General features: G+C 45.6%; 2 protein-coding genes across 6 annotated transcripts in view; both read right to left on the reverse strand.

Moving 5' to 3' along the window:
* The window catches only part of MRTFB (myocardin related transcription factor B), a 256,408-nt gene that overhangs the window by 209,355 nt on the left and 32,284 nt on the right, over positions 1–14,769 (reverse strand). The window lies entirely within an intron of this gene.
* The window catches only part of ERCC4 (ERCC excision repair 4, endonuclease catalytic subunit), a 66,857-nt gene continuing 65,629 nt past the window's right edge, over positions 13,542–14,769 (reverse strand). The window contains exon 12 of the mRNA XM_014866340.3: positions 13,542–13,870. The gene's annotated coding sequence lies outside the window, so the exon portion shown is untranslated. The remainder of the gene's footprint in view (positions 13,871–14,769) is intronic.

Raw genomic sequence — 14,769 nt, forward strand, 5'->3', positions numbered from 1 at the left:
GCTTTGACTACTCTTGGGTTTGGGGGAGCAGAGCCCAGAGGACAGCCACCCCAAAAGTGAAATCTCCAAAGGGTCAAGGCCAGGTACTTCCTGACCCTATTTGTGTCTCCAAATCCTGGCTGCGGACCTACGCACTGCTCATCAAGCCATGCTGTGGTGGCGTCCCACATACAGAGTAGAGGAAGACTGGCACAGAGTTAGCTCAGGGACCATCTTCCTTAAGCAAAAAGAGGAGGATTGGCAACGGATGTTAGCTCAGGGCCACTCTTCCTCACCAAAACCTCACCAAACTTAAATATGTAAATTCATCTTAACTATAATATTCATTTAATCGTGGATCTGATGTGCTAGTTATTTTTCTAGTATATATTAAAATATATAACTATTAAAATGATAAATATTCCATGTACCAGAGTTTGGGAAACATTGACCTCATCTAATCCTAGTCTTTGTTCCTTATCTTTTTTTCCCCAGATGACTAGCTGAGGAGAGGTCCGGGGCTACATGAGTCTTGCCTAGTCCTGCAGGCACCCTGAACGCCCCACCCCAAATGCCTCAGCTCATCAGAAGTTTGCCCTTGGGTCTGTCCCCACAAGACAGTCCCCTGTTCCCTGGATGTTTCTTAATGTGCAGCTTTCTCAGTTGGGGGCTACCAGCATTTGGAGCAGGACAATTCTTTGTGTGAGTCCATCCTGCGCATTGCAGGACATTTCCCATTTCTGGCCCCCTCCCATTGCATGCCAGCAGTGGGTCCCTGTCATCATGACAATCAGAGCCCTCACCCCCATTTCAGAGGCTCTCAGTTGAGGACCACTCCTGGGGCGTCTCCTGGTTGAAATGATCCAGTTCCTGGTCCCACTCCCATGATGCTCACTCTCTAAATCTTACCATTTTACTGAAAAGTCAACGTATGGTGCACGCCATGACGCAACCTTAGAGAATAAGCTTTAATGCTCAGCAGCGTGCTTGCACGGGGTCTCCTGCTATGTTAGGGTGTGGTTCCTAAAAGCAGAGACCCAGGATCCAGACCACTTGGTTTGATAGGCTCTGCCTCCACCTTGGGTGAGTTACTCAAGGAGTGGGTGGGTGCCTTCCTCTCCCCTTCTGTAGAGTGGGGTTGAACTAGCACCAGCCTGTTGGGAGGATGAAGTGAGCTAATACATACAGAGTATCAAAATGGTGTCCAACACACAGGAAGCAATTCGGGTCACCTTAATACCCACAAACTTACATGGTCTACCACTTTCCAGCCATGGACCTCGCATATGTTAGTTCAGCCTCAAAGAGGTCCTAGGAGGTTCATATTATGATTCCACTTCACAGATCGATGAAATGGAGGCATAGAATGGTCTTCACCCTTTACCTCCCACAGCAGATAAGTGGTGGGACCAGGGGCTGAACCTGGTTGCAGCTGACACTGTAGCAACGTGGGGAGAGGGGCGTGGGGAGAGCACTAGCTGGGAGCCGGGAGACTGGGTTTCAGGAGCTGTTTTGCTCCTGCCTGTGCAGGGATGTTGCCAACCCTCTGTGGACCTCAGTTTCCTCATCAGAAAATAAGAACTTTGGACCGAATACTTTCTGAGGCTCCTGCTGCCTCCTAAGACCCATATCTTCTGTGAGATGAGACCCAGAGAGTTGGAGCAGAGGGGAAGTCGGGCAGCAGAAGCCCACCCTCCAGAACACCGATACCCTCCTCTCCACGTCTGGTGAGGCTGCCCGCTGGCTGACCACAGATGGGTTTTCCCTCCTTGCCCTCCCCTCCCCATGCCCAGGCGTCTCAGGGCATCTGAGGACACGGAGGACGTTATCTGGCCCAGAACGCTGGGGCCCAGTTTCCAGGGAATGAGTCAGGCGAGGTGGCAGGTAACCCAGATAGCCACTCTCTGTGGAGAGTGGAGAACAGCTCTGCTCAGGGGACAACATGCAGGGGCAGCTGCCTCAGCTCTGCTTTGATGGCTGGACCTTGATTCCTCAGGACAGCCACGGGGATGGAGGAGGAGGAGGTTCCAGCAGCTACAAATACCTGCAAATTCTACACTGCCATTCCCTACGTGTGCACATGCACAGGAACGATGAGGAGGACAGTGAGGCTCAATGATAATCACCCCTGCCATTTACTGAGCACCGCCCAGGTGTGGGGTACGGTGCTGAGAGCTGTCCACACACTATTCTTTAATACAAGTCATGCCCCGCGTAACGACATTTCAGTCAGTGACGGACCACATATCCAGCGGTGGTCCCCTAAGGTGAGTACCACAGAGCCTAGATATGCGGTAGGCTGTACCATCCAGGGGTGTGTCAGTGCACTCTAAGTGTACCGTGTACACTGTGCAGTACACTCTAAATGTAAGTACTCTGTGATGTTCGCACAGCGATGAAATTGCCTAAGGACGCATTTCTCAGAACGTATCCCCATCATTAAGTGACACATGACTGTATTTAATACTCACGCAGTCCTCTGAGTCAGGGTCTTTGTTCCCATTTTAGAATGGGAAAACTGAGATTCTGAGACTTTAAATAAGGTACCCAAAGGTTGATAAAGAGCAGAGTTGGGATGCCAACTCCAGCAGCCCCACCTGCCACGGGTACACAGCATCTTGCCACACTCACTAAAGCCCTGACCACACCCCTGCCTCACTGGCTGCTCTTCGAAGGCTTCCACATCCCTTTGTCATCGTCCTGGATGCTTGCTTTAACTTGCTTCCAGCTGGATGCAGAGAAATCAGTGGAGCGGATCAGTGGGAAGAGCAAAGCCAGAATGCCGGGCCTGCCCTCTCCACTGGCACCTGCTGCCCATTATAGAGAGGAGGGTGAAAAGCATCGTGTCCCCTGAGCACAGATAACCAAGTTCACCCTTGACCTGGATAATCTCAATAGCCACACAAGAGTCTAGCCAGCTGGGAGGATATTATTCCCAATCTACAGATGGAAACACTGAAGCTCCATGAGGTGAAGTGTCCAGTCTCAAGATCATACAGCTAGAGGATTGAAATCCAGGCCTAAGAGGCTCCAAAGGGGCAGTAACATTCAAGCAGCTGCAAGCAGGCAGCTGAAAGCAGCTCAAAGCCCACACTGTGCCAGGAGAAGGGCCTCCTTCTCCCCAGGGCCATCCGCCCCACCCAATGTCCAAAATGGAACCCCAGGAAGATTGTGTCCATGCAAGCACTGGGCCAGTGCTGGCACCCGCTGCCCACCTGCTTGTGGCTTTTTCAGGTATCCCCAGTTCTGTCACTCAGCCTTGCAGATGTCCATCTCCCGGCTCCAGAAACCTGAGCCTCAAAACACCTGCCCAGCCAGGATCCTAGGACACAGGGCCTGGGGGAGGGGGAGCAAGGAGCACGAAGACCTAGCTCTCGGCTCCTCTGTCCCACCGTCAGTCAGATGACAGCACTGAGCTTGTCAGGCATTGCACTGAGGTCAGCCATTTCTTCCCAGTTCATTGATTCATTTACTCCGAGTTCTTACTATGTGCAAGGTGCCTCGATAAGCACTTGGAGAAACATAAGAAAACAAGACAGACCTGGCCCAGAAAGACCTACTTCATCCTAAAGCTATCTCGAAAGTCTTGTGATCGAGCACCCTTGAAGTTTTGAACTTCAAACAACCCCCAGTTGTTGCATATTACTTTTTTACACATTGACATAAACTATTATATTAATAAATTATGCACATTACAAAAAAGGACAAACTGTTTAATGTAATGATTTACCCCAGTTACTTGGGAATCAGACTGCCCTGGTTCAAATCCCAGGTCCACTGGGGAACCTTCGGGAAGTTACTTGACTTCTCTGTGTCTCACATTCTTCATTTATAAAATAGGGATATTAATAATACCTGCCTCATAAAGTCATTGTGAAAATTAAATGAGTAAACAGGACCTGAATCTTAGCAAGTTTGCTGTTCTTATTAAAATATGTAAAGTACAAATAAAAATACGAAATGTAAAAATAGAGATAGAAGTTCTGTAACTGCTTCTTGCACTGCCTCTCAGGAGGTGCTGTGTTTTATATGACCATTCCTCTTTTGAGGAATGTTTCGATTGTCCCATTTTTGCTATTATGAAGAATGTGGGGTGCACATCCTTCTCTGTGGCTTCTTTGGCATATACGCCAACGTGTCTCTAAGGTGCCTTCTGAGAAGTGAAACTTCTGAGTCAGAAGAAACACCCATTTTTAATTTTAAGAGCTACTGCCAGGCTGCTCTCCGTGTGGTCATATCAATTTACAATGTCTGCGCATTTCCATTTCTCCACACCCACAGCAACACTTGATATCGTCAGACTTCGAGCTACTTCTCTCTGGGGAGAAGAGACAGGACCAGGAGGAAACAAGGTTTTCAAAGGAAACATTAGCTTTATCCTCAATGTTTCAATTTGTTTACAAAATGTATTCTTGATGACTTAAGTAATTAAAAACTAATCACAAGCAATCCCCTCAACGTAGTGGCCCTTACGCAGCTTAAATCTAGTGCAGGTAATATGCACTGAGCAAACACACAGACAAAACTTATGCTTGCAAATGGCAAAAAGGGCTGTGAAGGACACTGACAGGATGTGGTGATGTGGTTGCTGATGATAAGGTGGATGATAGTGACGACAGCTGCTGCCACTATGTGCCAGGCACACTTCTGAACACTTCATAAATGTAAACTCATTTACTCCTTGTAACTACCCCATGGGGCAGAGATATCACTCTGTCCATTTCATAGAGGATGAAACTAAAGCAGAGTTTAAAAACTTGCCCAGGGTCACACAGGATTTAAGCACAAGCAATCAGGCTCCAGAGCTCAGATTCTTAACCAACTCTGCTACAGCTGCCCCTTCTTGCTGGAGAATTACCGAAGGCAGTAGAGGGGCCCCTATACAATGTAAGAGCTATCAGAGTACCATGTAATATAAGAACAATAATAACGACCAAGGGTATGCTGAATTGATGAGTGCTTTTGCACATGCAATTTTATTTAAGCTGAAACTGTAAAATGGGATGATGATAGGGCTGCTAAACCTCAGCTCTCATCCCTCTTCTATAGAAATTGGAACTCCCCTCCCCAGGGGATTAACAAGTTTGCCCATAGTTGCAGTAAGAGTCAGGACAAGGGTGAAAATCCCATTTCTCTGCCTTCTTGCCCAGTGTGGTGTGCAGAAGGGCCCCCCAAAGACATCCACACCATAATCCCTGGAACCAGGATGTTACGTTCCATGGCAAAAGGAGACTTCGCAGATGAGATTAAGGTTATAGACCTTAAAATAGGGATATTATCTTGGATTTTCCTGGCGGGCCCAATATAATTACATGATTTTTAAAAGTCCTTGGAAGCAGAGAACTTTCTCTGGCTGGCAGAGAGACGTGGCAGAAGAAGTCAGGGAGATTCAAAGCACGAGAGGGAGTCATCCATCCCACTCTTGCTGGAGGGGGCTACGTGGAGAGCATGAGAAGGAATGAGTACAACCTCTAGCTGCAAAGAGCGGGCCCCGCAGGAAACAAGGACCTCAGTCCTACAACCACAGGGAACTGAATTCAGCCCACCACCTCAATGAGCTTGGAACTGATTCATCTCCAGAGCCTGCAGAGTGGAATGCAGTCCTGCCAACACTTTGGTCTCAGTCTGGTGAGACTCTGAGCAAAAGACTCATTGAGCTACGCTGTACTTGGACTTCTGACATGCAGATATAATTAATAGATGCTATTTTAAGCCACTAAACTTGTGGTAATGTGTTACAGGAGCAATAGAAAACTAATACACCCAGTCTGGGTGTCCTCACACCACAGGTGATTTGCAGCACTCAGTCGGTCTAAAAATATCTCTTCTACTGACCTGCCACATTGCCTGATACTCCTGCTGTCAGAGGCACATGTTGAAGTTAAGGCATTTTTTTCATCTGAAAGTCTTATTGATAAGCACAGACACTATCTGAGACGAAGTAACACATTAGCAGTCTATCAATAATTAACATGCCACCAGAGGCACTTCCTGCTCCAGAACATAAAACAGGCATGTTTTGATGCAGAGTCCAAAAACTCCAACAGCAAAGGATCCTGCTCTGAAAAGGAAGATCTAGGTAGGAGACAGAAGCGGGAGCACCCTGAATAGCATGGAGGGACTAAGGGCTCCTCAGAGACAGTGGCCCCCAGTATAATTTATCTGGAGCCACCATGGTCTTATGGTATCCTGCCTTATCGCCTTTGCCCTGGCTGTACCCTATGCTGAGAATGCCGTTCCCTCAGCTCTTCTTGGGGCTGGCTCCTCATGGTCTAGGGGCAGCTCATCAGAAAGGCCTTCCAAGACCATCCCTCTAAAGCAGCAGCATCCCTCTTCCTGGTCACTCGGATCTTCTCCATGGTCTTCTCTCTCTCCATGAAAGGATCATCTTTGCATTTTAAGGTACATGTACTTTCCACCCTGACTAGGCTATAAGCTCCAAGAATGCTGGGATGTGGCCTTTTTTGGCATTTCCTCAGTGCCCAAACAATGGCTGAAACATTATGAGCATTCAGCAAATATTTTCTGAGTGAATGGAAGACTGAAATACAAGGTAACGTCTGCCAAAAGCAACCAGACTCGTAGAGGGTGAAAATCTATGAAGGTGTCGAGGAGGATGAAAGAGAAATAATTGAAAAAGTCTGGGACATTTTCACGGGAGGCAAGTTTTGACCTAGATGGATTTGGTCCAGAGGAGGGTGGACCGACACAAGCAAAGGCTCAGCAATGGGTGTCAATCCAGTTTGTCCAGAGTGAAGAGTGTGTAGACAGAGGTGACTATGTTGTGAAGCTCATTCAGCTTAAGTCTCAGGGTTTATCACTTGTGTGGGCACTTCCAAGGCCCTAGGAAGGTGCTCACATGGTAAGATGTTTCTATAAAATTTGCAATAATATGATCATTTGATCAATCAATTAAGACCAATGTCTCCTTCCAGTTGACTTTCTTTCCATTTCACCCATCTCCCTCTTGTGTTGGGTGACACTGGAATGTCTGTGGATATTTTCTGGATCTAGCCAAGGGAAGTTGAGTTGGGATACATTTAGTTTGGGTCACGTGGGATATATTTATGCACTTCACAGTCACTTCCTTATATAAAGTAATTGCTAGCTATCCTCAGGTAGGAATAGTTTCCAGGAATATTCTTACTACCCACTGGGCCGACTCCCCCAGAACTATGACATGAAGATGTGTTGTAATACAAATATGCCCACGTATGTGAGTGGTGGAGGGGAAACAAGGTTTGAAATGTACAGAGCCAGAGCTTGTCTGTGGAAAATTATTCCAAACTTTTGAGCACACATATGGAAGAAACTTGATAACGATTTTCCCAAACTTAATAGTTCTAAAAATTTACATCTTCCCAATAAAAAGTTGTAAAGCTGAAAGAAAATTTTATAACCTATCAAGAATAGAAAAACAAATTCAATCAGCATGCTATAGGAAAGATGGAATGATCTTTCTGTTCTCTCTACAGAAAATGTTATTTAAAACTCATTGTCAGATGCAGAGGCAAAGAGGAGGAAGAGGAGTGGCCCAATGGCATTGGTGATCATGGAAGTCAACTGCACAGAAGCAACAGTCAAAGTTATAGAAATTGGAATGACCACCTAAAACAAGAGGACCAGACAGTGAGAGAAGGGGTTGGAGGACAGAACCTTGAGGATTATCCGTCATTTAGGCAGAGGAAAGGGACTATCATTATTCAGCAACTATTATTTGCCAGGCATTATGCTAAGGGATGAATTTTCTTGTTCAAGTCTCAAACAGCCCTGTAGGTAAGAAAGTGTAACCTTTTCAGACATAAAACTGAAGCTCAGAAGAGTTAGGATTGAACCCAAATCTGCTCAATTCTGAAACCCTCGTCATTCCCACCACAAGAGGAGTGAGACGAAAAAGAAGTACTTCGGGGCAGTGACAAGGAAGCTGGTAGAGGAGAGAGTGTGAGAAGGAAGCAAGCAGTGGCCAATGGTTAGACACTTTGCAGAGCCAGAGATGGAAGGCTCAAATGCCCATGGGGGCTGAGCAGGAAAGCAAGTGAGTGGAGGTGTTTACAGTATAAAACTCATGGGCGTAGTTTTTACTTATATAGATTAATGTACGCTTTCGTTTAAAAAATGTACAGCTTCCTTGGTCTAGCTGTCATTTTTCTGGGTACAAGAACCATGTCTTGACTATAAGGAATACGACTGTGTATGTGCAATGGATTCTCAGTGTCAGTGCTGGGGACTAGTGGGGACTGTGGCAAATTGGAGAACTAATCAAACACTCAGCTCCAGCCCATGATGCCAGCTGGAAATGTGGACCCAGGATTCTCACATCTGATTTTCCAAGAGAAGCCAAAAGGCTAGAATTTTGTGTCAACTCAATTTCTGAATGCTGTCAATGAATTTATTATTATTTTTCTAGAATAATGTGCAGCCCTCAAGACATTTCTGTGAGTCAGATGTGGGACTATGTTTGATCTAGAATTCATGAGGTTGGTGAGAATAATAAACAATGAAACTAAAATAATGATGATGATGACGAACACGTGAGTACTTAACATATGCCAAGCACTATTCTAAACGCCTTAATTGAATTAACTCATTTAAGCTTCACCACAACCCTGGAAAGTTAGATATTATCTCCTTTTTATAATTGTGGAAACTGAGGCTCATCTTCAAGTAGCCAGAAAGGGTGGAGTCAGGATTTACAACAAGCAACCTGACTCTGGAACCTGGGTTCTTCATCCCCCAAGTCAATTAAGAAAAGACCTCTGGAGCCAGTCCTGATGGCCTAATGGTTAAAGTTCAGTGCTCAGTGCTTCAGCGGCCCAGGTTCACTTCCCAGTTGCAGAACCACACCACCCGTCTGTCAGTTGCCATGCTGTGGCGGTGGCTCACATAGAAGAACCAGAATGACTTACAATTAAGATGTATAACCATGTGTTAGGGCTTTGGGGAGGGAAAAAAAGAAAAGAAAAGACCTTTGGATTGCTCACTCAGGAATGGGATTATTATCTTATTGGGATTGAGGGTGGGTTTAGAAGGCACATGGACCCCTGAAATTGTTTACAAATTCTTATGTGGATATAAGAGTGTGTTTCATTGGAAAGGAAGTCTATAGCTTTCATAAAGTTCTCAAAGAGACTCCAAAAAGGTGAGGAGTGACTGATTTAGGACCATGAGTAACTTTAGGCCAGAGAAGCCAGTCCCATAGACTAAGGGGCAGAAGCTGGATGGCCAGGGGTTAGAGAAAGAGTGAGCTGAGAGATGGTAGGTGTGAGCCCTTTCTAGAATATTGGCAGTGAAGGAAGAGAAAGCCGGGAGAGTAATTTGAAGAGAAAGCAGGGGCAAGGGATGATTCTTAAGATAAGAAGGACCTGGGCATACTGTCTGCTGAGGAAGGGCACCAGAGGAGAGGAAGAGACTGAGGGATTTATGGTTCTTGCAAAGCAAACTCACTTTGGAAAAGGGCCATGTCTTGGCTCCTAAGCATGAGGATCCCAAAAAGCCTGGTTGAACTGAACTAAAATAGAGTTTCACAAAGGGGGAGAAGCTTCTCTCCTATTCTTTGGCTCCCCCAGGAGTAAAGCTGGAGACCTTTTCCCACCACCCATCCACTTCCTGCTCTCTTGTGGGGCTCCTGCCACAGACCTGCTCACGGGGCAGAGCTGGGGTCAGCGTGCCCCAGAGGATCCATCAGTGTGTGTCTCTTACACAACCACTCCAGGACTGGAGAATGGTAACTGCCTCCTTGCACTTTCCAAGAAAAATAGCCTCCCCTTACTCCTCACACATGTTCCGTTCCTCTGGCATAATTATCACTCAGATTCATTTGACTTCAATGATATACTAGGACCACTTCTAGTAGGCAGGGACTGTGTGGTCATCTGTTGTTGGGACAGAAAGCTTCTGAAGTACGCCCTGACATCAATCTAGGATGACTGTGTCCACTCAGTCCATTACTTTATCTACTGTGCAAGCACTGGGCTAGGGGTTGGGGGATGCAATGGTGATCAAAACCAGTGAGTTTCTCTGCCCTTGTGGAATTTAAAGTCCAGCAGGTGAGATAAGTTTTGAAATACATAAACTAGGGGCCAGCCCTGTGGCACAGTGGTTAAGTTTGTTATGCTCTGCTATGGTGGCCCAGATTTGTGGGTTTGGATCCTGGGCACTGACCTACACCACTCATCAGCCATGCTGTGGTGGCAACCCACATACAAAATAGAGGAAGACTAGCACAGATGTTAGCTCAAGTCTAATCTTCCTCAGCAAAAAAAGAGGAAGATTGGCAACAGATGTTAGCTCAGGATGAATCTTCCTCAACAAAAAAACAAAAAACAAAAAAAACAAAGCATAAACTATGATAACTAGGTGAATTTACAAGAACAAGATACTATGAGTATATACTATAGCCTGAACGTTTGTGTCCCCTCAAAATTCGTGTGTTGAGACCTAAACCCCAATGTGATGGTATTGGGAGGTAGGGCTTTTGAGAGATGATTAGGTCGTGAGGGTGGAGCTCTCGTGAAGGGGATTAGTGCTCTTATAAAAGAGACCCCAGAGAGCTCCTTCACCCTTCTGCCTTGTGAGGACACAATGAGAGACAGCTGTCTAGGAACCAGGAAGTGGGCTCTCACCAGACACCAAATCAACCAGCACCTTGATCTTGGACCTCCCAGCTTCCAGAACTATGAGGAATAAATTTCTCTTGTTTGAGCCGCCCAGCCTCTGGGAGTTTTGTGGAAGCAGACGAAACAGACTAAGACAGTATATGACTTGGGATTGAAGTCAGCACTGGCTTTTCTGAGGATATTGTTTTGTTTTGTTTTGTTTTGAAAGATTTTATTTTATTTTTTTCCTTTTTCTCCCCAAAGCACCCCCGTACATGGTTGTATATTCTTCATTGTGGGTCCTTCTAGTTGTGGTATGTGGGACGCTGCCTCAGCGTGGTTTGACGAGCAGTGCCATGTCCACGCCCAGGATTTGAACCAACGAAACACTGGGCCGCCTGCAGCGGAGCGCGCGAACTTAACCACTCGGCCACGGGGCCAGCCCCATCTGAGGATATTGTTTTTGAGGTGAGATATGAAAAATAAATCAAAGGTAACTAGGTGAAAAGGTAAAAGGGTGGTGGTTGGTAGGTGAAGGACGATTTAGGGAGAGTGACCTGCATGGCACTGTCAGTGGAGAAAGAATGCCCTCAAGTGGCATGGGGCGGGGAGCAGACCAATGAGAACCATGTGCCATCACAGTTGTAGACACAGGTCCCACGAGAACACAGAAGCAGCAGCTAACTATGAGTAGGTGTCTTGGGGGTGGGTGAGTTAGTGGCAGTGGTGACATTTTAGCAGAATTAGGAAGTTTAATGTATAATTTCTTGTGCTTTTGGCTGTATCTCTCACATACCATTCCTGGTTTGGGGAATTTTCTGACTTAAGGGTCTCTTCTTGTAAAGGTGGAAGCCAGAAACTCACTTCCCTTGACTCCCTTGCAGCTAAGATGTAGGTGTTGTTCCTGGCTATGTACCCCCTACACCTGATTATCTGGTCCTGCTGGAGATTCTGTGAGTTACCTGAAACAATCTAACATTTTCCCTTTCTTTTCAGAGGAGCTAAAATGGATTCTGTGTTTGCAACCAAGAAATCTGACAAATACAGGAAGGATGGTTAAGTAAGCAGAGGAAAAAGGTAGGAAAGGAGATAGAAAAGGACCTTACGCACAGGGGTGAAAAACAGTATGACGTGGCAAGGAGAACATGATAGTTTAGGATGCAAATTTTCCCAAAGTTGGAGAAGGAGCTATCTTCAGCTGGGGAGCAAAGAAGTCCTAGGGTTGCTTTGGTATTCCTGACGTTACTAGAAGTTTGTTGAGCGTCTACTACTCCATACAGAAGATTAGGGCCATGGGGACATGTAATGAGGCTGTAGGAAGGGGAATGTTGGGCTCAGTGAACTTAGTATCTTGTTCATGAAGTTAGGGGATTATCTGCATCTCCTCACACCCTTTATCCATCTGCCACAGGTATGTATGAAATAATGCACTCTTGAGGACCAGAAGCCCTAGGCTGGAGACCACATGACCTATTAAGTGAGTAGCCTTGGGCACAAGGTCGCTTTGATTCTCTGATCCTCAGCTTCCTCATCTGTGAAGTGGGGGTAATACATAGTTATACAATATAGCACCTGTGAAAACCTTTTGTAAACTATAAGGTGCCAAATAAATGTGATAGATGATTCTCACCATCTTTGTGGTGCCAAAAAAGAAGCAAAATACAAATGAAAGTTAAGATTAATAATTTCAGTGGATTCAGATGAGACCTGAGGCCATGGGTTGGAAGCAGTCAACATCAAGAGAGAAACAGCTCTTGATAAAGATGTTAAGAATACTGCAGTCAGTCAGGACTCTCTTATGGTTGCAAGTGACACAAAACTCATGTCAAAGCAGCTTCAGAAAAACAAACAAGCAAACGAACACAACTTATATCTCATATCATCAAAAAGCTCAGCGATTCAGGCACAGTTGGATTCAAGGACTCAAGTAATAAAATCACAACTCTTTCTATCTCCTGTCCCATTTCTTGTTTCTCATTCTCAGACAGATTCTCTCTTCCCGCCACCAACAGGAATGCAGCAGCTTCAGCCTAGTCAAGCTGGCTTGTGATCTATTTGAAAGGAACACATTGCATCTCAGAAATTTTTGTAAAAGCCTTCTTGCATCCTACTGGTCCAAACTAAATGATATACTCCTACCTGAACCAATAGCTTAGGACTTGGGGAATGTGATGATCTAATTGGCCAATTCTGAACCACATGACCACGTCTGGAGCCAATCAACACCCCTCATTCACATGGACTGGGAATGGGGCGGGGTGGTTTACACATATAAAAGGAGAGGTTAAAAGAACCACAGGTACCCACCATGGGAAGTTACTGCCAGAGGGTATTTATGGTGTTTTAAAGAATCTAAGTGAGACACAACTCAAAAAAAATCATGCTTAAAAGTGCTGCAAACACTCCAAGTTCCACTTCTTATTTCTGGCTGGGAGGAGCCTTATTCTAGGGGCTTCTTGGAGTTACTGGTCATGAGGGTGACTTGAATCCTGCTCCCTGAACAGACCTTCTACATCTTATGACTCCTAACTTTCTCCAGAGCTCCCACATTTGTTCCTTTATTTGATCTAAATTTTACAACATTCTTATGAGTCAGAGAAGTTAAGTAACGTGCTTCAAGTCACACAGCCAACCCAGATTTCCTGCCTCCTGGCTTATAAACAGAGCAGTGGGTCCAACCACTCTGATCCTGGGGTGCTAACAAGAGATACTATGGGAAAGTTAGGCGAAGGGAGAAGCAGGGGTACAGGCGTTTAAGCATGAAGGATTATGGAGGCAGAAGATAAAGGAGACATTGGTCTCTGTGCGCACAAGCTCAGCGTCTAGTGTGGACACAGACGACAGAGCAGACTCTGATCGTTCCCTGTGCTTATGACACAGGTAAGCCCAGAGCCCCCTGGGAGAGCCCGCTGATTTTGATGGCAACAGTGTTCTTCAAGAGAAGACAGGATTGAGCAAGTCTGCCTCTTTAAGGATCACATAACCCCCATTTTAATTATTAACTTGCTGCATTATTAACTGACCAGCTGTGTGTGGCAGAAAACCAAGGGTCAGAACTCCACAGCAACGATTCATTCCTGGGGGAGCCTCCAGGTCAGTGGTCCTGAAACCTTCTTAGGGCACGTCAAGAACCTGATGGATGACGGCGACCTTCCTTCGAGAAAAATCCACGATTCATCTGCAGTCTCAGGATTCAGCGAAGATTATGGCTCTAGATATTTCCTCCAATGTCCTGAGGGGCTACTCACTTCAGGCCTAAAGTCGTCCCAGGTCCCCACATCTTTGCTGGTCTCCTTCTGCATAATCACCAATTGGGGAAAGGAGGAGGAGGAAGAGGTTAGGAGGTGGGACTTGACAGCACAGACCTAAATTATTTGGGGAAGAGAGGACGACTAAGTTCTCTTCGCTGAATTGCCTTTCTCAAGGCGCCGGCCAAACAAAGCTCGAAGTGGGTATTTCCAAGAATGAATGTGCCCACGTGCTGTGTTCATTCATTCCCAAACTTTAGTCACGTGGCTATCACCTTCAAGGCTTTTGCTTCATTCCACCTGCACTGTTACAATTTTTCTTTAAAACAATACACTTGAACTTTAATTTGTTTTAAAAGGAAACTTTCTATCAGTACCATAATGGAGACCCACAAATACTATTTGAATTAAAAAAAAAATGAAACCCTTTAATAACATTTAAAACAATGTTATTAAATCCTAGCTAGGCTTGATAACTGTTCTTAACTCTGAGCCCAGAAGTGTTCTTTCTGTTAGAAAAAGCGGAGGTGGTGATGGTAGGATGGGTGGGGAGGGGAACAGCAAGTCTAAGAGAGATGTTAGAGAGACAGTAACAACCAAGTACCCTGGATGTTATCAGAGAGATTGAAATGATTGCAAAGGCAATAACTTTCTCACCAAACGGCTCACTCTTACGCCATTCTCCGCTTAAACTGGGGAACACCATGATTTATTTAGCAAATATTTATTGAGCTATCTACTCAGTGTTTTTTGCCCCAGAGGAATGGGAGTGCATGGGGGTTTGGGGGGGGGGTGGGGGGACACGGGTCCCGCCCTCCTGGAGGGAACACTCATGATGAAACAGACAAAAAACTAAATGGAAACTAAAATCATTTCCAACTGGGTTCAGCACTACTACAAAAAAAAATACCAAAACAAGGGTTACAATAGCGAATTGGAGAGGCACA

This window comes from Equus asinus, chromosome 14 (genome assembly GCF_041296235.1).
Source record: "Equus asinus isolate D_3611 breed Donkey chromosome 14, EquAss-T2T_v2, whole genome shotgun sequence".
NCBI classification, from domain to species: Eukaryota; Metazoa; Chordata; class Mammalia; order Perissodactyla; family Equidae; genus Equus; species Equus asinus.